The sequence below is a fragment of the Apium graveolens genome, chromosome 10 (assembly GCF_009905375.1).
Source record: "Apium graveolens cultivar Ventura chromosome 10, ASM990537v1, whole genome shotgun sequence".
In the NCBI taxonomy this organism is placed as follows: domain Eukaryota; kingdom Viridiplantae; phylum Streptophyta; class Magnoliopsida; order Apiales; family Apiaceae; genus Apium; species Apium graveolens.
Genome location: NC_133656.1, coordinates 149,557,468 through 149,583,791, shown reverse-complemented (window position 1 = coordinate 149,583,791; position 26,324 = coordinate 149,557,468). Strand labels below are relative to the sequence as shown.

The window sequence follows — 26,324 nt, the reverse complement described above, 5'->3', positions numbered from 1 at the left end:
TAGCATCAAAACAATGCTAATTCACATGATTCACAAATTAATGCCTGAAATACAAAAACACTTGAAAACACGATAAAACACAAATAACTTGAGTACAAATACACCAATTCAAAGCTTATTAGAGCATAAATAAGTGTCATGAATGGCACTCAACATACCCCCAAACTTGAATCGATGCCTGTCCTCAAGCATAAACAGACTCAAAGAACAAGAAATAAAAATGCATAAATGCAACTAAATGAATGCAATGATCTGATCCCCATAGAATAACTTACCAATCATCAAGTAACACCTCAGCAAATGCAATTATTCGCATAAAGATCAGTCAAATTTCTCAAATCAATCTACAAACCAGAGACGTGTGTGTGTGTGTGCAAATGCTTACAGATGTACTATCGTAACTAGATCGACAATCATAACTCAGTACTTATCAAAACAATCGCAAGTTTATAAATAGAATAAAAGCTAGACTCAGAATAACTTATAACACTTCAATTCTTATATCGGAGTTTTTTATAGATTCATGCTTTTATTCACAATAACACAATACACGTATGCTTATTTGATCGTGCAATGAGTGAGGTCCACAAAAGACTTATACTATAGTACCCATGTAGCGAGCGTTAGGTTAGCAGATCCCAGACTATAAAAGCCGGTCACTAGGCACAAAGTCCCTTAAGAACTTAATAACTCGAGTACTAAAGAGCCCACTCGTGATCAATTATACATAACACTTATTCTTTTTTTTCTTTTCTTTTTGCTTTTTCTTCTTTTCTTCCACAATTTCTGAATGAGTGTGTTTTGCTCCATCTCATTCAACCCTAGACTACTCATAAAAATATGAGTCGGCTACTAGCCATTTGACACCTAGCCACACAACTAGCAATGAAATCTAATTTTTCTAATTTTAAAATATCCATGTCTTTTATTATTAAGAGAATACACTAAATTCTAAATATAAACAAGCGATTAAACCTCGACAAATCAACAAACCATGATCATGATCTAGCACTCTAGCAACCTATAAGACTTAGTGAAATAAAAGTGTTGCTAGCATGCAAATCAATCCTATAAGACTCAACATCACTAAATACGACATCACTACACTAGCATCAATATCACCAATTAATCGGAAAAATTATCTAAGGGATCATGTCAAAATGCAAATGCATGAAACTACATGAACAAAATATCCTAAAATTACCAAAATAAAAAAACTACATGGAAAAATATGCATTTATATGAACTAAACTATCATGAACATGCAACTATATGATACTCACATAAATATATTCCTTCAACTACTACCCCCAAACTTAAAATATTCACTGTCCTCAGTGAAGGTAATAGTACGGAATCAGGCATACCTACTGTGAATCAGAATCCTCACCCTCAAGGGGTGGAGTGTCAGACATGTCACAAGGCGGATACACACAGTCCTCGCCAAATACTAGCCACTGAATGTCAACTCCGGTGGCTCTAAATGCAGTCCCAAGTGCCTGGGTGAGATCGCATGCAAAACGACTATGGATGTCGTGCATCGCATCCATCCTCCTCACAAGATGCCTATACTGCATCGAACTCAAACCAGCTCCCATCTCCGCTCCTGCTTCCTCCTCATATTGCTGCTGCGATGAACCAGCCTTCTCTCCATACTGAGCTCTCTAAGCTGCTCTACGGGCATGCTGAGAACCTCCTGCTCTAGCTTCTTCCATAGGCACACCTCCTGGCAAATGAGCATATGAGTAACCAAGCCCCTTGGGATCAGGCTTCCCTCCATACCACTCAACCATGCTGTGCAATGTAGAACTGTCAATAGGAGCACTGGGAATCTGAAGATGCTCATGTGCGGGCCAATGAACACCAACTGTCACGCATAACTTCGTCACAATGGACGCATACGGAATAGCCCCAGTAGTACCTCCTCTAAAAAACCTCAGAATCCCCTGGTATATAACCATCCCCAAATCAATGTAATCCCCTGCAGAATACCCCAAAACAGACGAGCACGCTCCACCGTAATCTCATGCACATGAGAAGATGGCATGATATTAGCACAAATAAACGAGTTCGCATACTTGTTCATGCACGACGCAGCAAATGTGGAGTAATCAGTAGTGCCCCTCTTGAACTTCCAATGAGTCTTAGGCACACAGAGAGTAGCAACGATGAGATCCAAATCAAAGTCCTCAAGAGTCTTATCATTCCAAATGTCCTGGCCTACCTTCCTCACAGGCTACTTAATCACCGTCATGATAGCCTCAGGACTGTACTCAACAGTCCTCCCCCTCACCACAGTGAAACCATTCTTCTCCGCCTTAGCGTTGGCATAGAACTCCCGCACAACACTCATGGGCACAGCAGCGGGAGCCTCACAAAAAGGAACCCAGCCCATCTCAAGAATCATCTCCAAAAGCTTATCATCGTCCCCTGATGGCAGAAAACCTCGCTCATTAGCAATAGGATTCGAGAGAAGTCTTGTGTACTCCTACTCATCCTCGGGAGTAGAAAACTTGGGCTTCACACCACTCGCAGTTGACGAATCGGTGACGCTGCTTCCAAGTTGTGTTCTTTATCTCTTAGGTGCCATCGAGATTGAAGAAGAGAGAATTAAAAGCTTAAGTGTTTAGAGAGAATTTGTGTTTTAGAGTTTGTGAATTGGTGGAGAAGTTGTATGCAAGTGTATGTATTTATAGGTGGAGAAGTGTGAATTCTATAAGGAATAGAAGTGTGAATTGATTATGGGAATCGTGGGAATAATTGAATTGATTAGAAGAGGGAATTATGGGATGTGGAAGAGTAAAAATCGGGTTGGATTTGATTTTTGGTTAAAAATCCCGATTTTCTCTTAAAATTGCCTTTTTTATTTTTTTCGACAGGGACCCGACGTGGCCAGGCGCTAGAACAGTGCGGGCGCGCTCACTCTCTGGAAAACCGGCGCGGTCGCGCGCTAGATCAGCACGGGCGCGCTTGGTTACTGGAAAAACGGCGCGGCCGCGCGCTTGGCCAGCGCGGGCGTGCCCAACTTTTGTACTTGGCCCTGAATTTTTTCCTTTTTCTGATTTTTTTGTGTTTTTCTCTTTTCTTCTTGCTACCTTTACGTACTAATGTACAACATACTTGGGTTGCCTCCCAAGAAGTGCTTCTTTTACGTCGCTAGCTCGACGTAGAAACTTGAGATCAAATGGACAATAAAACGGCACTAACCACCTCGCGGGTTATCGTGTCACCGTAATAATGCTTCAATCATTGACCATTTACCTTGAATGCTTGGCCCGGATCATTCTCAAAAATTTTCACCGCTCTATGTGGAAACACAGTTTTGATTATGAAGGGCCCTGACCATCTTGACTTCAACTTTCCAAGAAAAAGACAAAGAAAAGACTTGAATAAAAGAACTTGTAGCCCTGGCACAAATTTCTTGAGCACTAGACCCCGATTGTGCCACCTCTTGACTTTCTCCTTATACATTTTGTTGTTCTTATAAGCTTGAAGTCGAAACTCGTCAAGTTCATTCAATTGAAGCATCCTCTTTCTTTCCAGCCGCATCCAAGTCCAGATTTAACTTCTTCAAAGCCCAATATGCTTTATGCTCGAGCTCCACAGGCAAATGACACCCCTTACCGTAAACCAACTGAAACGGCGATATTCCCAATGGAGTCTTATATGCTGTTCTATACGCCCAAACAGCTTCATCAAGCTTCAAAGACCCATCCTTCCTTGATGGACAAACCACTTTCTCCAAAATGCGCTTGATCTCTCTGTTAGATACCTCAGCTTGACCATTTGTCTGAGGATGATAAGCCGTAGCAATGCGATGATTCACATTATACCTTTTCATCATAGCAGTGAACTTGCGATTACAAAAATGCGACCCCTCATCACTAATTATGACTCTTGGAGTTCCAAACTTGTGAATATCTGCTTGTAAAGAAAATTAAGCACCACTTTCGCATCGTTCGTTGGAAATGCCTTAACTTCAATCCATTTCGACACGTAATCAACCCCCAACAAGATATACTGATTGTTACAAGATGAGACAAATGGCCCCACGAAGTCAATTCCCCAAACATCGAAGACCTCAACCTTGAGAAGCACCTTAAGAGGCATCTCATCCCTTTTTGACATATTACCCACACGTTAACATCGATCGCATTTTAAAATGAACTGATGAGCATCTGTAAACAATGTCGGCCAAAAGAAACTTGTTTGAAGAACACGAGCTGCTGTCTTTTTTCCGCAATAATGTCGTTCATAAGTCGTTGAGTGGCAATCTCGCAAGATCCCCCCCCCCATTTCTCTGTAAGGAATACATCTCCTGATGATTTGGTCATCTCCTTGGCAAAAATGAAACGGCTCATCCCACATATACCACTTCACTTCATGCAGAAACTTCTTCCTTTGAGCATAAGATAAGTCGGGAGGCATGATATTACTCACAAGGTAGTTCACAATGTTTGCAAACCACGGCTCTTCTTCTTGCACTCCAAACAGCTGCTCGTCGGGAAAAGACTCATTTATCAATGTTTTATCCAATGAAGTAGCATTAGGATTCTCTAAACGTGAGAGATGATCAACAACTTGATTTTCAGTTCCTTTTCTATCCTTGATCTCTAGTTCAAATTCTTGGAGCAAAAGAACCCATCGAATCAATCTAGGCTTCGAGTCCTTATTTGAGACGAGATATCGAATTGTAGCGTGATCAGTGAAAACTGTCACCTTAGTCCCAAGTAGATAAGATCGAAATTTCTCAAAACCGTAGACAATAGCCAAAAGTTCTTTCTCCGTAGTAGTGTAATTCAGTTGAGCACCATTTAGAGTCTTACTAGCATAGTAGACCACGTGAAATATGTTGTTCTTCCTCTGCCCGAGAACTGCTCCAACTGCATAGTCGCTTGCATCGCACATCATCTCAAAAGACTCATCCCAATCAAGTTCAGTTATGACAGGTGTCGTGATTAAACTCTTTTTCAATGTCTCAAAAGCTGCAAAGCATTCGTCATCGAATTTAAAAGGAACATCTTTCTCTAACAGACTGCACAAAGGATTTGAAATTTTCGAGAAATCTTTGATGAAACGCCTGTAGAAACCCGCATGACCAAGAAAAATGTGAATTCCCTTAACAGAATTAGGTGGAGGAAGATTCTCAATGACCCCCACCTTGGCCTTGTCCACCTCTAGACCTTTATTAGAAACCTTGTGCCCGAGAATAATGCCCTGACGCACCATAAAATGACATTTCTCCCAATTGAGAACCTGATTGGTCTCAACACACCTATTAAGAACGTGTCCCAGATTCTGCAAGCATTCATCAAAAGAATCACCAAAGACTGAGAAGTCGTCCATGAATACCTCCACATTCTGTCCAATCATGTCAGAAAAGATGGCCATCATACATCTCTGAAATGTGGCTGATGCACCACACTGACCAAAAGAAACTCGTCTGAAGGCGAAAGTACCAAATGGACAAGTGAAGGTAGTCTTCTCTTGATCTTCTGGGGTGATACAAATCTGATTGTAAACCGAATAGCCATCCAGAAGACAATAGTACTCATGACCGGCCAACCTGTTAAGCATCTGATCAATGAAGGGCAAAGGAAAGTGATCCTTCCTAGTGGCTTTGTTTAGCTTCCTGTAGTCCATGCAAACTCTCCACCCCATGACTGTCCTCGTAAGAATAAGCTCATTCTTCTCATTTGCTACCATAGTAATTCCACCTTTCTTTGGTACACATTGAACTGGGCTTACCCATGAACTGTCAGAGATAGGGTAGATGATCCCTGCATCTAGCCACTTAAGAATTTTCTTCTTCACTACTTCCTTCATGATAGGATTAAGTCTTCTTTGCTGCTCGACCGTAGGTTTGCTACCTTCCTCTAGGAGAATTTTATACATACAGTAAGAAGGGTTGATTCCCTTGATATCTGCTATAGTCCATCCGATTGCTGACTTGAACTCTCTCAGAATCCTCAAAAGCTTTTCCTCATCACTACCAGAAAGATTAGATGCAATTATAATAGGTAGAGTAAATGCATCACCTAAAAATGCATAACTCAAATGTTCAGGTAAAGGCTTAAGCTCGAGAGTGGGAGCTTCCTCAATAGAAGGCTTGAGGCATTTAGGAGCTTTATCCAATTCCTCCATTCCAAGAGATTCAAAAGGCATATCAATCTTCCTTTTCCAGGGAGAAGCATTCAAATATTGCAATTGTTATTCACCTTTGTCATCTTCACTATCTGAATTCCCCAATAAGGCTTTTTCTAAGGCATCAGACCTTAGCAATTGATCAAGTTTCGATGTGACCACCGAATCGACCAACTCCACTTTTAAGCACTCCTCATTATCAGTAGGAAATTTCATAGCATTGAACACATTAAAAGTAACATCCTGATCCAGAACTCGCATGGTGAGTTCACCCTTTTGTACATCTATCAAGGTTCGACCATTCGCCAAGAAAGGTCTTCCCAAGATTATGGGAATCTTCTTATCCTCCTCGAAATTAAGAATTACAAAATCAGCAGGAAAGATGAGTTTAACAACCATGACCAAGACATCCACCACAATACCTCGCGGGTATGTAATAGAACGGTTAGCCAGCTGCAAGGTCATATAAGTTGGTTTGGGATCAGGTAAGTCCAGCTGCTTGAAAATTGACAAAGGCATCAAATTGATGCTAGCTCCCAAATCACATAATCATCTATCAAAAGACACTTTTCCAATATTACATGGAATGGTGAAGCTTCCTGGATCTTTAAGCTTCGGAGGTAACTTCTGTTGCAGCACAACACTGCATTCCTCCATGAGAGCGACGGTCTCTAAATCATCTAGCTTCACCTTCTGAGAGAGAATACCTTTCATAAACTTTTCATAACTAGGCATTTGCTCGAGAGCCTCGGCGAAAGGTATGTTGATATGAAGTTTCTTGAACACCTCCAGAAACTTCTCAAATTGCTTGTCCAGCTTTTTCTTCTGCAGCCGCTTAGGAAAAGGCGGTGGAGGATAGATCTGTTTCTCCCCTATATTACCCTCAGGCGGAGTGTGCTCAACAGTAGTCTTCCTTGGTTCCACTTCTTCATCCTGCTGCAATACTTCTTTCTCAGCCACAACTTCTTCAGTTAACTCTTGAGTTTGTTCGGGATTCGCAACCTTCCCAGACCTCAAAGTGATTGCCTTTACCTGCTCTTTAGCTTCCCTCTTTCCTGGCACTTCAGTGTCACTAGGCAATGTACACGCAAGTATACGAGTTCGCAAGTAGTATAGACTCTTTTCTAGTTCGTTCCCATAGAGACTGTACTGGTTAACTATCTAAATTACGCACCTAAGCAAAAATGTATGGTTATTATTCAATGCTAAGATGATAACAAAGTGAGATTGTTTATAACTAATAATTACGGTAACAATTATAACTACAAGAATAAGATTGACTGAATTAATATGTATGATAAACATGGGATTCTAACTTCATTAAATACTTCATTCAATAGTCTTATTATTATTAACCTTAGCATGCAATGGTGATGATACTAATCAGACAACACGAAACTGATAAATGCCAACTTGCGTTGCACGAGTACCATTCTACCAGACATCCACAAAAGAGATAGAAGCTAAATAGGCACCAATTATATTGAGACCCTATATGTCTATAGAATATGACAACATAACGGTTTAAGCACAAGTTATCTATCTTGATTACATAGAGAAAGTAAGATGGTTAAAATTACATACGAATCATGCATAACAAATACATGAACCTATGCTAGCATGGCAAGTTCTAAATCCTTAAATTCACTTTCGCTTCATTAAGAATTAACACACTATCTTATAAGTTTGCGACGCTCGTAAGACGAATAGGCACAACCAATACTAGGATATCTTACAATCACCACATACTAAGGCATCAAATAATTTAACTATAGAAATCCATAAATAAATCAGCTAGAACCCCACGATAACGATTAGCCCATAATCGGACTCATCATCAACGTAGGTTCCGATGAAAAGATGATATAGCAAACATAGTCTTTATACGAATAAATAAAACCAAGTACAAACAAGAGTATAGGTTCAACAAAACAAGAAACAAGAATCCAAGATTACAACTCAAAACAAAGATTCACAAGCATAAACTAGTTTGTCTTCGTCTTTGTTGAATTGTGCTATAGGTCTCTTGTCATCTTATCCTTGTGCTCTGGTAAGTCTCATCATTGAAAAATGACTTTAAGTTATCAATATATAGTAGTCCAATCATCCCAGGAATCCAGAAAATAGAATTGTAATAGAATCAAGATTTTGTTTATCCCGGCCCAGCGCGGCCGCGCGCTTCACTAGCGCGGGCGCGCTGACTTCCTGTACCCCGGCTCGGCCGTGCGCTTCATCAGCGCGGGCGCGCTGGACTTCTGCCAAAAACACTTCTTTTATTTCTCTTTATTCTTGATGGTTCGAGCCGGCTTCAACGAGCTTTTATTGCAATACCACCTAGACACCATATTAGCATCAAAACAATGTTAATTCACCTGATTCACAAATTAATGCCTGAAATGCAAAAACACATTAAAACACATTAAAACACAAATAACTTGAGTACAAATACACCAATTCAAAGCTTATTAGAGCATAAATAAGTGTCATAAATGCCACTCAACATGTTCTTCAAGGAATGGATGGGTTTTCCCACTTAAGTAAAGGAGTTATGGCAAATTTGATGCTCATAACTGAACTGATAAAGGAAGTTCAGTATAAAAAGGCATAAGTGGATATGAAGGTATGGTGGTTTAACTGTAATAATTTTTAAGAAATAATGCTTTAAAACTAAAAGAATTATTTCACAAGATTAGGAGAGTGTTGGTCGAGACCATGTGTGGGTCATCAGAAGTTGAACAAGTTAACTCATAAGAACAAGTGTATATTGTCAATGATATACGAATTGTTAATGAGAGAGCTTGAATTGAAACATGAAATAGAAGAATTTTAGATTAATTTGTAATTATACTCAGTAGTGATATTCTGTTATAATCAGAAGATATGAAAAAAGGTATGGTATAATAAGAATTGTTCGCTATAATCTTAAGTTGAACCAAAAAAAATATGGGTTTACTGGTTAGTATTATATGTGATGGTGAAGTGGTGAGTTAGAAGGTGGTAGTTGATTGGTACACTTGTGGATTGATTGGTGGTTGTTTGATTGATTGTTGGTGTCGGCTTAAGTCTGAATGGTAATCAATAATATAAAGGAGATGTTGCCCAAATTTTCGGAAATTACCCTACTATTAAAGATAGAAAGTATACTTCTGTGTGTTATTGATATTCATGTTAATACTCCAAATAATTGTGATCTCGGTTCTTGAAAGAGGTTGTTACAGCCAATCCGACTATATATAATTGGTCTTTGATTTCATTTATCTAGTCATCACTTGGTGCAATTGATCAATTAAGTGAGTTAATTGGTTAATTTTAACAATTAATGGTCATTTAGATGGAAATCGATTCCAATTAGATTAAGTCAAATTTTGATGACACTTTCAATCCGAAATCAAAAAAATGAGTAATTTGGAGAAGGTAAGGACACCAGTAGAATTCAAAAATTGCTGCAAGTGTGTGAGGTTTTAGTTGGATAAATATGTCCTTTATAAGGGACAAGAGAAATAAAAAGTTATTTATATGGACAAGTAAGAAGAATGTTTTCAAGAACTAAAGATTTAAGATAGAGTAAAGAGAAGGAAGGAAAGGAAGAAGGGAGGTGGAATAAAGTAGAGATTAATAACTATACCAATATGGATTTTATTAGATAATCAAAGAGATTTTTTCATCTGCAATAAAGTTTTATTAAAGGACGTTTTATTTCCAAATTATTTTGATAATCATACAATAAATGATTTATCAAGTATTTCTGTGTTGGACAAAATGTGAGATACAATTTTAGTTCAGTTTCTAATTGGTATTGATACTTAGGTTGTTGCTAAATATCAAAGTGGTATTAATATAGATTATTGATGTTTATATCAATATGGGATGTTGTGAGCATCAAAGTTTGTATTGATATCTAATTTGATATGACATCAAAATGAGTATTAATATCAAGAGTTCGGTTTTGAATGAGCTATGAGAATGAAGGACGGAAATAAGAAAGGAAGTGGAATCAAAAGGATGATAAAGAAATTTTCTAAGATGTCAGGATATAGGTAAGATTTATGTATTATGTGGGACAGAAGTAAGGTGAAAAATTTAGAAAACATTTGTAAATTGAGATAGGGAATGCATCTCAGGAGTACGATTAAGTACTGGGGGCTAAAAGAAAATATCTAGTGACCAGACATGAAGAGAAAATGGGGGAAACATGTAAATAAATGCTATACCTACCCAAGAATTAAGGCAGGACATCAAAGACTAGATGGATACATTTTTCCAGGAGACGTCGTAGTGAAGTCACCTGAGAACCAAAGTTTGTCCAATAAGTGGGTTAGTTGTTACTTGAAGAAATGGTGGTACGTCATCAGATCCAGAAATTGATTGTAAATGATCGATATTATTTGATTTGAGATTTAAAAGGAGTATTCAGAATATGATGAATATGTCGAACCAGAATAGTATATACCATTCCTAGATGAACGACATTAAGTAAGGCGGAACTAAAAGATAGGAATTTGGTTAAACATCGATAACTTAAGAGTTTAAAATGTGATACAAGATATAGATGTCAAAGAAAACTTGTTGATAATATGGCATAAAGAAAGAATAAGTATTATATGTGACTAGACGTCAAGAAAGAGCATTACAGTCAGTTTTGTATTAGAATTCCCTCGAACCAAAATAAATGATAGTATGGGTTAGAATATGCGGGTGATGCCTCCTGATTAGTATATTTTCTTCAAATGAATAAGAGATTTTTTCTCGGCAAATATACTCGATTGTGATTCAAAGAAATTAAGGTATGATGATACATTTGTGCATCAATCGTATCCAGTCGAGATTTTCTCATTAATTCTTAACTCTAGTATAATTTCGAGAACATCAGAAATCGAATACGCCATGATTTCAGTATATCATTCGCAGATGGACGGGAAGATTAAGAGAACGATTAAGGAGCCTCAAATGCGATTAGAAGCGATTACAAACTAAGTTAATTGAATAGAGAAACATGTGGGAATGGGGTTCAATAACCAGTAACTATTGGAAACGTCCATGAGCACGAATTACTTGAATTAGAAAGAAAAGAGGATTAATAGGCTTTATGCTGGTCCTCTTGGAACAGTAAAATAGGCAGGACAAGTGTAATTGAGTTAGCTTCACTGGCACTCATATAGCTGGTTCTTAGGGGGTATATTAAGCTCCGTTATATATAAAATGGAGGCTTGAGTTGATTTATATGAGCAACTAATAGAATATGATATCAGCGAGAGGCTGTTAAGTAATAAGTGATGCTGCGAGTAAAAGTTTATAAAAAGTTGTAAGGTTGAGGGATTGAAAGGCATATGTCATAGCATATTTGTTTATTCGAGGATATAACTCAACTCAAGTAAGAATGTAATAAGTAAATAGTGGATCTATCATCAAAGATATCTCACAAAGTAACATCTGTCAAAGGTTTCAGAAATAATGTTCATCTACAGACTTGAGGAATTACTTCACTAGAAGAAGTTCAAGAAATTGATCAAGCCTCAGTGATATAAATCAAGATTGTGGATTTAATCAAGTGACAGAGATCTTGTCAGGGTATCAAATAATTACAGGGATTTATTCTGAAGAAAATCAAGTTATTAAAGTCAAGACATGAAGAAACGTCACAGAAGTTAGTCACTCATGAACCAGACAGTACATCGAGTGTCAACATTGAAGTGGTGGAATTGATTCATAATTTTCAGAAGATTTTCAGAAGAATGGTTGCAGTTCAAGAGTAGTATTAATTCTCTATTAATTAATTAAGTCATATAATTTAATTAAGAAAATAAATTATATATTTAAAGATTAATTTATTGATTAATTGAATTAATTGATTAATTAATTTTGAATTAATATTATTGATTTTCAGAAGTGTAATTGCATTAAAATCAGTTTTAATTCAATAAGACAATCAAACTTGAACTGGCATGACAATCCAAATTGTCATACCGATTATCATGCCAGGTCATTTCTAATTGTCTCACCGAAAGTTCTAGCAGGGAGGAGAATTGTCTTGCCAGTTCAGTTTGATAGTCTTGCTAGTTCAATCTTTTGTCTCACCGAAAGTCATGGTGGTTCAGTGGATTGTCTTGCCAAGCTTTGGATTGTCTCTCCAATACAATTGCTACTGCCCTTCGCTGTTTTAAAAGACAGAGAACCTACAACATTCTTTTTACACACTCAACTACTCAAGAACAGAAAGAACAAAGCTGCACAATGCATTTCATCTTCAACTGTTGAATTCAAGATCATTAATTTCTAGCTATTAAAGTTGAATCTAAACCACTAGAAATCATTCTCTTGTTCTTGTGTAACTATCTAGCGGATCAAAATCCCTAGAACTTAATCTCAAATTGCTTCTAGCATTTGATCTTTTTTTATTGCAAATATAGAAAAAGTTCATGTCGAAGTTATTCTAGATTTGTGATAATTTATTTGAGATTAATCCCTTGTAAACGATACCGTTGTTGTAACACCTTTCAAGTTTAATAATAGTTTTATTCAACTTGAATTTTGTTTCAGTTTTTTATTCTGCATTATATTCGATTAAACGGTATAGTTTGTATTCAACCCCCCCTTCTACAAACATATTGGGACCTAACAATTGGTATCAGAGCCTTCTGATTAACGAACAAATCAAGATCCTAGACTTTTGTGATTTTTCAACTCCTTGAATTTTTATTTATTCAAAAATTCATAATGACTTCACGAAAATTTGGAACCGTTAAAATTCCACTGTTTGATAAAGAAAATTATATTATGTGGAAGAAGAAGATGCTCTTGTTTTTACAAGTTGCAAATCCCAAATATCTAGACTTGTTAAAGAAGCGTCCAAAAATTCCGATGGTTATTGAACCAGAGGTTATAGAAGATGATGTTGTAATTACCAAAGCTAGAACCTATGCAAAAGATCCTGAGGATTTTTCTCCTGCTGAAAAGGAAGAAGCCTCCTTGGATGCCAGCCTTCAATTAATTTTAGTTGATTCCCTTGATTCCTTGATGAACAGACATGTGATGAACTGTAAAAATTCCAAACACATATGGGAAACTATTGAGGTGATTAATGAAGGCACAGAGGAAGTTAGGGAGAACAAGTTAGAGATCCTAACCTCTGAGTATGAACATTTTAAATCCAATTCAGGAGAAGGAATTACTGAAGTGTTTGAGAGGTACAACGCACTGATCAACAACCTGAACATAAATGGAAAATATTATTCATTAAGGGAGGTCAACAAAAAGTTCCTTTTAACATTGCCAACTCATCTTGAACATAGAATCACTTCCATAAGAGAAGCGAGAGATCTGAGTGAGATTTCTTTGGAAAAGCTCTATGGTGTGTTAAAAACCTATGAGTTGGAGCAGATTTAGTAGAAGGAAGTCTACAGGAAAGGTAGAGTGGTCAGCACGTCTACTGCTCTAGTAGCTGAAGGTCAACAACAATAACAACAACAACAACAATTTCAACAGTCAGAGAGAATGGTACAATCTTCCAAGTCTGAGGAAAATGTGATAGTAGCAGAATATGATCCTCCTACTACAAATCAATTCGGGGATGATTTTTACTCCTTGGAAGAGATGGAGCAATTGGAAGATGAGTCAATGGCCCAGATTGTCAAGAGATTCTCCAATGTCATATTCAAGAGAAATCCCAACTTCAAGTACAAGTCCAACTACAACAGATTCCAGAAAGGTGGATCTTCATCCTCTAACACCAGCAGTGGTGGATACAAAATAGAGATGGTTAATTGGAGCACCATTCGATGCTTTAACTGCAATGAGTTGGGACACTTTTCCACAGAATGCAGGAAGCCAAAGCAAGTAAGGAAGAACTCTTATGATTCAAATCAGAAGAGTAACTCTAAAAGGGCTTATCTGGCAAAGGGAAGAAGGAGGGATGATACTGATAGTGAAAATGAAGAAGATGGGAATCTTGCTCTTATGGCTATTGATGGAAATACTTCATTGTCAAGAAAAGAGGTAAAATTTACTGATGCTGAATTAGTTTATTATCTAGGAGGTTCCTTAGATTGTGCTCATCGTGATAATGAACTGTTAATTCAACAGATCAAAGACCTTGAGAAAGAGATCAATGAATTAAAACTTGTGCACATTAATCAAGACAATTTAAAAGAACAAGTATCTTTTCTAGAGAATAGAGTTAACTGTTATAAACAACTCGAAACTATTCTAAAAAACAAGATCACCGGTCTTGAGACTAAGGTTAAAGCTTACTTTAATTCTTGTTCGAAGGCTAAAGAGTTCTACAGTAAGCAAGCTATTAATCAAACATCTGGAATAGGTTTTGATTATAATGTTGCTATTGGAGAATTAGGCATAAACTCCCCTCCTCATGTCTGTGCTAAAGGCAGAGAAGTACCACATATGCTTAAGGGTGTTGATAAACCCCTCTATATAAAATCAATTGCTGAACCATTTGATGAGACCTCTTTTATTATTCAAGAAGAAATACGTGCTGAAAATCTTGCTAATGAGAAGGTTGTTTCCAAGCCAAATGTGTCGAAAGTTCCAGTCAAAGTTGTGAAAGCAACTGTAATATCCGGGATATATCGTGTGATTATTTTTGATATTAAATAATTATTATGTGTGTTCAGTATCTATTCTGTGAGTTAATTGTTAAATGTTATCTGTACTTGGATATTCAAAAATAATATTAATTGAGTATTTTAATTCTTAAATGTCCAAAATAAAACATAGATAATTGTCATATCTTCCTAATTAATTTTATAATGATTTATGGATTTATAAGAATCATATGAAATTTCTAAAATCTTTTTCCGAGTATTTAAAATCTATTTTATAAAAACGGGAACCAACCGACGTCACCCGTTGTTACGTTTTTGGAACCCGAAACTCTTCCGAGAACTCCTTCCTAACCTAATTGTAATATTCCGAACATATTCCATGTTTCGACTTTTTCGATCCGGCGTACGGTTTGTTCTGCGCGGGTCCCGGCGCAACATTTTCGATACAATATTCGTTTCGGTAAATCAATAAAACCCGTATTTTTGATAAACGGGAGCTTTTTATTAAACTATCCCAATTATCATTTCGTAGTACGTGTAACCAGGCGCTGAGACCAAGACCGCAGTACAAATTGTACTGATTTGGATAATTATCCCGAAAACCGATACCGTTTGGATCAGTTTTTATAAATAAACGTACCGTTTTATATCCGGAATGATCCAACGGGATACTAATTTTCCGTAATTATAAATAGCCTTTTACCGTATTTTATTTCGTATCAAAATCATTTACAGATAGTTAATTTTATAATTTTCAGAGAAAAACCCTAATTACATAAACTGTTCTAAGAATCAAACAGCAAAATGAAGGCGTTACCAATCTCTGTTTTCAAAGCTTGAGTAACCAAAACGAAGGATTTGAAGTGTTCTACCAGATTCTGAGCTTTGTTTTACTGCAGAAATCAAGGTTTATTTTCTATAATTTTATTTATTTTCGAATTAAATTTATTAAAAATATGAATTTTTGTTCGGATGATTGTTTGTATGATTTGATGATTGCATGTTGTAGAGCTTGTTTTCCTGATGATTTTGATATATTATACGTCTGATTTGGAGTTCAATAACATATTCAAATTTGAGTTTGATTTTCGAATTTTAAAATTAGGGTTTATAACCCGTATGAATGTTCTTAATTGAAATTTGGGGGTTTCTTATTCTGGAATAGATTGATGTTATGGTAGAGTGGAATGTATTCTCTGTGAAATTTGCAATCTAGTCGTATAAGTTTCATAAATCACCGAGGTCTGTAGAGAAGGGAGTTGTCTTTTGAAATTTTCCGAAGTTCGCCGGAAACTGGCAAACTTCACGGCCAAATTCCGGCCAACTCAGGGATGATTAGAATGATTTGTTAGTATGGTTGAGTTCCTGGTGAAATATAGATGTGATCTGGAGGTGTTGGTGGGGTGAGGACGTCGGGAACGTGTTCTCCGGCCACCCCTGTATTTTCCGGCGACGGGGGTGGAAAATTTCAGTTTAGTACCTATAATTTTGAAAACGATGCAGTTTGGTCCCTGAAGTTTCCAGACTTTGCAAATTTAGGATTCCTATTTTAAAAATATTTAAAAATCATATTTCCAATTTATTTTTATTATAAAAATTCATTTTTAATTTCTGAAAATTCTGAAAATTATTATTTTAATTCCAAAAATTATTTTTAATTCAAAAATAAATCTAAATTAATTAGTTAATTAATTTCAGTTAATTTTTAATTAATTAGTTGGTCAATTAATTCGAAAATTAATTAATTAATTGATTTAATTAATTATTAATTGATTTTGATCAATTATTTAATTAGATTTAATTATTTAAAAATGATTTAAAAATTCCGAAAAATAGTTTCGAGCTTTAAAATATTATCCTAAATTATTTCAAAAGCTCGATAATTAGTATAAAATTGTTTCGGAGCCAGAATTCGCCTACCGAACCCTGTTTATTAACCCGAAATTGATCCAACGACCCGTTTTAATTCTGAAAAATGTTTGAAAAATCATTTTAAATATCAGAAAGCCTATTTATGACCCGAGACTTCTTTATAAATAATATATCATTGATTACGTGATGTATTATGTGCTATATGTGACTTGTTGATTGACTATCGGTCTATATATTCAGTGTTTACTTGATTATTGCATAACTTTCAATTCGTTAATCGGATTTGGGTAAAACGAAGGGTAGATAGAAGTATGTGTTGAATAGAACTCTATGAGTCGATTATTGATAGATGCTTATGATATGTGAGCAGAAGAGGCAAGGCGTAGGAAAGGGTAACAGGTAGTTGAGGAGTAAGACGATTGTGATTGGAAGCGAGTGCAGTGTAATAAGCTAATACCAGGCAAGTGTTCTGAACTTTCTCGAGATATTGTAGTAGTTGATAGTCTTATTGATATTGCAAGTGCTTTGAAGCACTGTACCCTAAACCTTGATTCCAGTTATTGATCTTGAGCCGTAACCTGATTCTTTCTAGACCATTGATTGTTGTATACCCAAACACGAACCTCAAGTATACGATCCTTCTCCACAAATACATACAAACTAAATATTAAACACTGAACCAGATTGCTTACACAATCAAATCTTTGTATTTTATGCTTTGAAAGACCAAATCCTTGAAACCCTGAAACATTGATTCATTTGTTATCCAATTCTTTCATTACCCAGCATCCAAGCTTTGAAATTACCTTATTGATCCTTACAAGGATTAAAACTCTTTCATTGTTAAACACTCATTGTTGTTAATGATTCTGGTTATTGATTATTATTGCTTATTCTGTTATTATGTTAGAATTGGATTGTTTTTATAAAATTGTGGACCAGATTCGTGGTCAGACCATATAATGGTCAAGTTAGGCCAATGTGTGCCTTGGATCCAGTAGTTAGAGTAGTGCTGTATGCTTTGCTCGGGGTTAGTGCGTGACTGATCAGCAGCCTAACCTTGGTTTTTAACATGAAAATATAATATCCAATTCTAAATCATAATCCATTGTTCACTTGATATCATAATCATTTTCACTTAATGATCATTATTCTCAGTTTTGTCATTGTGACTTGCTGAGCTAGTTAGCTCATTTGTGCCATATTGTTTATGTTCTTTTCCAGTTAAGAAGGAACCAGTTGGTACCGCGGATCCCCAGTCCAGCGCGAGAGCTAGAGGTTCAGGTTGATTGAGCTGAGCTAGTAGGCTTCTTTTGGGATAATTTAAGTCTGTAAAAGTTTGTAATAATGTTTAATACTCAGTTTTGAGTTTGGAATAGTTGGGATTTGAAGGGTATGTAATATAAGTAGATGTGTGGCTTGTGTGCATACTTTAACCTGTTGCGATCCGTGGTAGTTGGTAAATAGGGTCACTGCATATTATTGTTATCTTTATTATTATTATAAGCAAGTTATAAATAAAGTGTGTGTGTGTGGACCCCAAACTTCTGACCCGATTTTGGAGGGCGCCACAGGTTTGGTATCAGAGCTACAGGTTATAAGTCACTGACACAAGCCTAGGTTGACGGGAATGGGTAGAGGGTTAGGATTAGAAGTAGGGAATAGAAAGATAGAACTTCGAGAGGTTGAGTGCTTCGGTATATCAGGTATTCGTGTAACTCGCGTTATGGTTCGAGATTCTTATATTTCGATATGATTTCAGATAGCAGCGATGGCCGACTCTTTTATTCCTGTATCAGCTGATCACTCAGAGCCTTCAGTTGGAGTGCCGTCTTCGGATCCACGTCCTGTTATTCCACCAGTGTTGGCTATATTACCTCCACCTGTGTTGTAGCCTGTACCATTGCAGGCTATTCCACTCCCAGGCATGAGGCCACCTGTCAGAGGACCCCTACCAGCTGATTCAGATTCCACTGGGTATTCAGTTGTGAGTGCCCCATTCCAGTCTACATTGCCCCCAGTTCCTTATTACCGATATGAGGCCCTTCTATTGGAGCGTGATACCTTGTTAGCCCAGATCAGAGAGCTACAGCATATTATCAGGACTATAGATGTTGATCGTGGTGTGAGGGAGCTTCGAGAGGAGATTCATGTGACACGGAGGGTTCTGGAGGCTAGGCTACATGGAGCTACACTACCTGGAAGAAGCCCTGATGCACTGATGGGCTGGGCTACTGAGGTGATGGAGGACTTTGAGAGGCTGGCAGGACCAGAGTTTCCTTGGAGTTGAGCCAGAGATTCAGAGATGGAGATGTTGAGCAGTGTTGTTATGGTTAAGTAGTATGTACAGTAGTGTGTAGTGTGTATCAGTAGACTTTTGAGTTGTATTTATAGACTAGCTATGCTGACTAGTGAGTAGGTTGTTGTACCCTTTTTGCTTTTACTTCCGAAGCATCTTTACGCTTGTACTACCTAAAACTTTTGATCTATATATATATCAGTACCTTTTTCCTTTCCAGCATTGTCATTTATTTTATTGCACCTGTTTTACCTTACCTTATCTATTGCACCAGTTATACCCCTGTGATACCATGTACCCTGTTTTCCATAACTGTTTATATATTCTGTAAAGAAGCATGCAATTTACTTAGTTATAACTGTTTTCAAAAAGAGATATTTTTGTTTTGCAAAACTGTTCTTTTACGTAAAAGATTGATTCAAAAGCTAAATAAGTTGATTGATTCTTTACAGAAAATGCCTCCCAGAAGAAATACCCGCACCAATACCCAGAATGAAGAAACCAACAACAACAACAATAACAACCAAGATGATACAAATCCAAATGTGAACCCAGGACCCATGGACCCAGCCATAGCCCAGATTCTTCAAATCTTGGCCCAACAAACAGTTCACCTGGCACAACAACAACAAAGACAGACCAATCCCCAGGTAACTTTTAAAACTTTTCAGGCAGTAAACCCACCAGAATTCAAGGGTTCTTTAGAGCCAATTGAAGCAAATGTTTGGTTAAAGGAAATAGAGAAGGCATTTGCCTTAGTGAAAGTAAAGGAAGAACAGAAGGTTGAGTTTGCAAGTTACTATCTGAAGAATGAGGCCACCTATTGGTGGGAGATGGTGAAGACATTGGAAGGTACAGATGTTATTACTTGGGAAAGGTTTAAGGAATTGTTTTTAGAAAAGTATTTTCCTCAGTTTGTTCAGGATCAAATGGAGCTGAAGTTTTTAGAATTAAAACAAGGGAACATGTCAGTAACAGATTATGAGGGTAAGTTTGAGGAATTATCAAGGTATGTACCGTCGTATGTGGATACTGACAGGAAGAAGGCTAAGAGATTCCAGCAAGGTTTGAAACCATGGATCAGAGGGAAGGTAGCCATTTTTGAATTGAATACCTATACAAGAGTAGTACAGAAGGCTATGATCGCAGAGACAAAGAGTGAGATGTTCCAGAAGGAGAAAGAAAGCAAGAAAAGGAAAGTTGAGGGAAGTGAGGGTCAGTCACAACTAGGGAAGTTTCCAAATTTTAAGAAGGGCAAATTTCAGCCAAGGAGAAATTTTAATTTCAGGAAACAGAATGCAGGAGACAGAGGCCAGAGCAACCGTCCAGTTAATACAAATCAGCCAAATCAGTTGAGACTAACTTTTCCAGATTGTCAAGTATGTGGAAAGAAGCATGGAGGAGTTTGTAATAAGTTGAATGTGGTATGTTTCAAATGCAACCAGAAAGGGCACTATTCGAGGAAGTGCCGAAATCAGCCAGCAAGAGAACCAGCAAGTAAGGATCAGCCTATCCAGAATCTAGCAGTAAAGGTTCCAGCCATTGGATTTACGTGCTTTAAATATGGAAAGCCAGGACATATGGCCAGGGATTGCCAGACATCAGCCCCAGTCAGTAATGCATTAAGGATAATGGGATCTACCCCAGCAGTGAATGAGACTCCAATGGCTAGAGTTTTTGACATGTCGGTGAAGGATTCAATCCAAGATACGGATGTCGTGGCAGGTACGCTTAATGTGAATTCTTTATGTGCCAAAGTGTTAATAGATTCGGGAGTAACTCGATCGTTTATTTCACAAGATTTTGTTAGTAAGTTAAATTATCCAGTTGAGTGTTTAAATGAAATAATGACTGTGGAATTAGCAAATCAAGAACGTGTATCTGTTAATCAAGTTTGTGGGAATTGTGAGATTGAGATTTCTGGTAGTAAGTTTTGAGTAGATTTGATACCATTAAGTTAGGAGAATTTGATGTTATATTAGGGATGGATTGGTTATCTAGGCACGATGCCCAGATAGATTGTCGAAATAAGAAGGTAATGGTGAAAGCGCCAAACGAAAGGATAGTAACGTTCAAGGGCCAAAAACAAGTAAAGAAGTTCTTAACGATGATTCAAGCCAAGAAGTTACTACGACAAGGATGTGAGCATTTCATGGCATATGTGATTGACAGAAGTCAAGAACCAACAAAACTTGAAGATATTCCAGTTGTGAATGAATTTCCAGACGTATTTCCCGATGAGTTACCAGGACTTCCTCCAGATAGAGAAATTAAATTTGCGATCGACTTAGCACCTGGAACAGAACCAGTATCCAAGGCCCCGTACAGAATGGCGCCTGTTGAGATGAAAGAGCTAGCGAAGCAATTGCAGGAGTTGTTAGAGAAAGGAGTAATCAGACCCAGTGTATCCCCGTGGGGAGCCCCGGTATTATTTGTCAAGAAGAAAGATGGAAGCATGAGACTGTGTATTGACTATAGGGAGCTCAACAAGCTGACAATCAAGAACAAGTACCCGTTACCCAGAATTGACGATCTGTTCGACCAGTTGAAGGGAGCCAAGTATTTCTCCAAAATTGATTTAAGATCAGGATATCATCAACTAAAGATCAAGCCAGAAGATATACCAAAGACAGCTTTCAGAACAAGGTATGGACATTACGAGTTTTTAGTGATGTCTTTTGAGTTGACCAATGCCCCGGCAGCGTTTATGGACCTGATGAACAGAATTTTCAAGGAGTATTTGGATAAGTTTGTTATTGTGTTTATAGACGATATTTTAATTTATTCAAAAACGGAAGAGCATCATGCAGAACATGTGAGAACGGCTTTGGAGATTTTAAGGAAAAAGAAGTTATATGCTAAATTCTCGAAGTGTGAGTTTTGGCTACAGGAAGTTCAGTTCTTAGGGCACATAGTCAGTAACGAAGGAATCAAAGTGGACCCGGCAAAGATCGAGGCAATTACGAATTGGGAGAGACCGAGAACACCCACTGAGGTAAGAAGTTTCTTGGGATTGGCAGGATATTATCGACGATTCGTTCAGAATTTCTCAAGGATTGCAACACCATTGACAAAGCTTACACGAAAGAATGAAAAGTTTATATGGAACGACAAGTGCGAAGAAAGTTTTCAGGAGTTGAACCGAAGATTAATCACGGCACCTGTTTTGTCACTTCCAGATGATCAAGGGAATTTCGTAATTTATAGCGATGCTTCTCATAAAGGACTAGGATGTGTTCTAATGCAGCACGACAAGGTGATTGCGTATGCATCAAGACAATTGAAACCACACGAACAGAAGTATCCTACTCATGATTTGGAACTAGCAGCCATAGTTTTCGCTTTAAAGATTTGGAGACATTATTTGTATGGAGAAAAGTGCGAGATTTTCATGGATCACAAAAGCCTAAAGTACATATTCACACAGAAGGAACTTAATATGAGACAAAGGAGATGGTTAGAGTTGATCAAAGATTATGATTGCGCGATTAATTATCATCCCGGTAAAGCGAACGTGGTAGCAGACACATTGAGTCGGAAGGAAAGGTTGAATGTGTTATCAGTACCTGAAGATATATATAAGGAATTTCAGAAATTGGAATTGGAGATTAAAGTTTTCAAGCATGAGGAAGCGAAAGTATACAGTATGACTTTCCAACCGGAATTATTTGAGAAAATAAAGAAATATCAGGAAGATGTAATGGATCAAGATATAAATCGTTTGGTAGGTGAAGAGTTATGCACGCAAAAGGATGATCAAGGTATTCTGAGGTTTTCATCTAGAATTTGGATTCCACCAGTGACGGAGCTGAAAAATGAAATTTTACAGGAGGCACATAATTCAAGGTATTCCATCCATCCAGGGAGTACCAAAATGTACAGAGATTTAAAGAAGAATTATTGGTGGCCAGACATGAAGAGGGAAATTGCGGAATGAATTAGCAAATGTTATACCTGTCAGAGAGTTAAAGCAAAGCATCAGAGACCAAGTGGATTGTTACAGCCATTGGAGATTCCAGAGTGGAAATGGGAACATATTGCCATGGATTTCATAGTTGGATTACCAAGGACAAGGGCTTATCATGATGCCATTTGGGTTATAGTGGATAGACTTACCAAGTCAGCTCATTTTCTGCCTATAAATGAAAGATTTTCGCTTGACAAGTTGGTCCATATGTACCTGAAGGAAATTGTAGTTCGTCATGGAGTTCCTATGTCTATTGTATCTGATCGAGATCCAAGGTTTAATTCAAGATTTTGGAAGAGTTTTCAAGAATGTTTGGGAACAAAACTGAATATGAGTACGGCCTATCACCCCCAGACGGATGGCCAAAGTGAAAGAACGATCCAGACAATCGAGGACATGTTGCGTGTTTGTGCTATTGACTTTAAAGGAAGTTGGGACGAACATTTACCTTTGGTAGAGTTTGCTTACAACAATAGTTATCATGCCAGCATTGGGATGCCACCCTATGAAGCCCTTTATGGACGCAAATGTAGATCTCCAATATATTGGGACGAAGTAGGAGAACGCAAAATACTTGGACCTGAATTGGTGCAGCAGACAAAGGAAATTGTTGAAATTATCCAGAAGAGATTGATAGCCGCACAAGATCGTCAGAGGAAATATGTAGATCAGTCAAGGAAAGACATGGAATTTGAAGAAGGAAGTTTGGTATTACTGAAAGTATCACCATGGAAAGGATTAACGAGGTTTGGAAAGAAAGGGAAGCTAAGCCCAAGATATGTCGGACCTTTTAAGATCCTAAAGCGCGTTGGCAAAGTAGCTTACGAGTTAGCGTTACCACCGCATATGGAGCACATTCACAATGTTTCTCATATATCAATGCTCAAGAAATATAATCCAAACTCCAGACATGTAATAGAATATGAGCCAATAGAGCTGCAGGCAGATTTATCATATGTAGAGAGTCCGATAGAGATTCTAGAGGAGAGAGAGAAAGTATTGAGAAATAAAGTGGTAAAGTTAGTAAGAGTATTGTGGCGAAACCCAAAGGTTGAAGAGTCAACCTGGGAGTTGGAAAATGATATGAGAGAAAAGTACCCTCATTTGTTTTTTAAGGAGATTCTGAGGACAGAATCCTTTTAAGGGGGGAAGGATGTAATATCCGGGATATATCGTGTGATTATTTTTGCTATTAAATAATTATTATGTGTGTTCAGTATCTATTCTGTGAGTTAATTGTTAAATGTTATCTGTACTTAGATATTCAAAAATAATATTAATTGAGTATTTTAATTCTTATATGTCCAAAATAAAACATAGATAATTGTCATATCTTCCTAATTAATTTTATGATGATTTATGGATTTATAAAAATCATATGAAATTTCTAAAATCTTTTTCCGAGTATTTAAAATCTATTTTATAAAAACGGGAACCAACCGACGTCACCCGTTGTTATGTTTTTGGAACCCGAAACTCTTCCGAGAACTCCTTCCTAACCTAATTGTAATATTCCGAGCATATTCCATGTTTCGACTTTTTCGATCCGGCGTACGGTTTGTTCTGCGCGGGTCCCGGCGCAACATTTTCGATATAATATTCGTTTCGGTAAATCAATAAAACCCGTATTTTCGATAAACGGGAGCTTTTTATTAAACTATCCCAATTATCACTTCGTAGTACGTGTAACCAAGCGCTGAGACCAAGACCGCAGTACAAATTGTACTGATTTGGATAATTATCCTGAAAACCGATACCGTTTGGATCAGTTTTTATAAATAAACGTACCGTTTTATATCCGGAATGATTCAACGGGATACTAATTTTCCGTAATTATAAATAGCCTTTTACCGTATTTTATTTCGTATCAAAATCATTTGCAGATAGTTAATTTTATAATTTTCAGACAAAAACCCTAATTACATAAACTGTTATAAGAATCAAACAGCAAAACGAAGGCGTTACCAATCTCTGTTTTCAAAGCTTGAGTAACCAAAACGAAGGATTTGAAGTGTTCTACCAGATTCTGAGCTTTGTTTTACTGCAGAAATCAAAGTTTATTTTCTATAATTTTATTTATTTTCGAATTAAATTTATTAAAAATATGAATTTTTGTTCGGATGATTGTTTGTATGATTTGATGATTGCATGTTGTAGAGCTTGTTTTCCTGATGATTTTGATATATTATACGTCTGATTTGGAGTTCAATAACATGTTCAAATTTGAGTTTGATTTTCGAATTTTAAAATTAGGGTTTATAACCCGTATGAATGTTCTTAATTGAAATTTGGGGGTTTCTTATTCTGGAATAGATTGATGTTGTGGTATAGTGGAATGTATTCTCTGTGAAATTTGCAATCTAGTCGTATAAGTTTCATAAATCACCGAGGTCTGTAGAGAAGGGAGTTGTCTTTTGAAATTTTCCGAAGTTCGTCGGAAACTGGCAAACTTTACGGCCAAATTTCGGCCAACTCAGGGATGATTAGAATGATTTGTTGGTATGGTTTAGTTCCTGGTGAAATATAGATGTGATCTGAAGGTATTGGTGGGGTGAGGACTTCGGGAACGTGTTCTCCGGCCACCCCTGTATTTTCCGGCGACGGGGGTGGAAAATTTCAATTTAGTACCTATAATTTTGAAAACGATGCAGTTTGGTCCCTGAAGTTTCCAGAGTTTGCAAATTTAGGATTCCTGTTTTAAAAATGTTTAAAAATCATATTTCCTATTTATTTTTATTATAAAAATTCATTTTTAATTTCTGAAAATTCTGAAAATTATTATTTTAATTCCGAAAATTATTTTTAATTCAAAAATAAATCTAAATTAATTAGTTAATTAATTTCAGTTAATTTTTAATTAATTAGTTGGTCAATTAATTCGAAAATTAATTGATTAATTGATTTAATTAATTATTAATTGATTTTGATCAATTATTTAATTAGATTTAATTATTTAAAAATGATTTAAAAATTCCGAAAAATAGTTTCGAGCTTTAAAATATTATCCTAAATTATTTCCAAAGCTCGATAATTAGTATAAAATTGTTTCGGAGCCAGAATTGGTCTACTGAACCTTGTTTATTAACCCGAAATTGATTTAACGACCCGTTTTAATTCCGAAAAATGTTTTAAAAATCATTTTAAATATCAGAAAGCCTATTTATGACCCGAGACTTCTTTATAAATAATATATCATTGATTACGTGATGTATTATGTGCTATATGTGACTTGTTGATTGACTATCGGTCTATATATTCAGTGTTCACTTGATTATTGCATAACTTTCAATCCGTTAATCGGATTTGGGTAAAACGAAGGGTAGATAGAAGTATGTGTTGAATAGAACTCTATGAGTCGATTATTGATAGATGCTTATGATATGTGAGCAGAAGAGGCAAGACATAGGAAAGGGAAACAGGTAGTTGAGAAGTAAGACGATTGTGATTGGAAGCGAGTGCAGTGTAATAAGCTAATACCAGGCAA

The 26,324-nt window shown here is 36.8% G+C and overlaps 1 pseudogene; it reads right to left on the bottom strand.

Annotated features, from left to right (window-relative positions):
• Positions 1 to 1,664: 1,664 nt before the first annotated feature.
• Positions 1,665 to 26,324, bottom strand: part of LOC141691131 (tubulin beta-1 chain-like) — a 37,800-nt pseudogene continuing 13,140 nt past the window's right edge.